Raw genomic sequence first — 1,136 nt, 5'->3', positions numbered from 1 at the left:
AGCAGTAGTCCTAGTCTTAGTAGTCTTAGTCTTAGTAGTAGTAGTCTTAGTAGTAGTAGTCTTAGTCTTAGTCTTAGTAGTNTTAGTCTTAGTAGTAGTCTTAGTCTTAGTAGTCTTAGTCTTAGTAGTCTTAGTCTTAGTAGTCTTAGTCTTAGTAGTTGTCTTAGCAGTAGTCTTAGTCTTAGTAGTAGTAGTCTTAGTAGTAGTAGTCTTAGTAGTCTTAGTAGTAGTCTTAGTCTTAGTAGTAGTCTTAGTCTTAGTAGTAGTAGTCTTAGTAGTAGTAGTCTTAGTAGTCTTAGTAGTCTTAGTAGTAGTCTTAGTCTTAGTAGTTGTCTTAGCAGTAGTCTTAGTAGTAGTCTTAGTCTTAGTAGTAGTAGTCTTAGTAGTAGTCTTAGCCTTAGTAATAGTAGTCTTAGTAGTCTTAGTAGTAGTCTTAGTAGTAGTCTTAGTAGTAGTCTTAGTAGTAGTCTTAGTAGTAGTCTTAGTAGTAGTCTTAGTAGTAGTCTTAGTAGTAGTCTTAGTAGTAGTCTTAGTAGTAGTCTTAGTAGTAGTCTTAGTAGTCTTAGTAGTAGTAGGTACTCGTCATCTAGGCTCAATAGATAGTTTATGTTTTTGTAGGTTATTGCCTGACTAATGGATGTTATCAGCTGCTGCTTTGTTTTGGGTTGGGTTTTTGGTATATGTGTAAAGTATAATATATGGCTGCAATACAGGTGTAGGTACAGTCCAGATTTCGGTATGAACATGGATCGTTCATACCATGTTGAACACTGCCCATCCCATCAGCACTGGGCACATAAGCAACATTGGGCCAGATCAGTAGTACGGTGGGGGACCACGTGCGAACCCCTGGTGACGATCTGTTTTGCCACATTACAAGCGCCATCGTAGGGATGTTGAGTTGTAGTGTTTGCTAGGGAGAATGCATGTCACTGCACAGGCATGCAACAACACCCAGAAACGATGCCCCAATCTTGCAGGCGCTGTTATTGCCCTTTGCTGCATGTGCTTGGTGCCTGGGGAATGCATTTCATTGCACAGGCATGCAACAACACCCAGAAACGTTGCCCCAATCTTGCAGGCGCTGTTATTGCCTTTTGCTGCATGTGCTTGGTGCCTGGGGAATGCATTTGATT

This window comes from Volvox carteri, assembly GCF_000143455.1.
Source record: "Volvox carteri f. nagariensis unplaced genomic scaffold VOLCAscaffold_69, whole genome shotgun sequence".
In the NCBI taxonomy this organism is placed as follows: Eukaryota; Viridiplantae; Chlorophyta; class Chlorophyceae; order Chlamydomonadales; family Volvocaceae; genus Volvox; species Volvox carteri.
Note: the sequence above shows the minus strand (reverse complement) of the source record.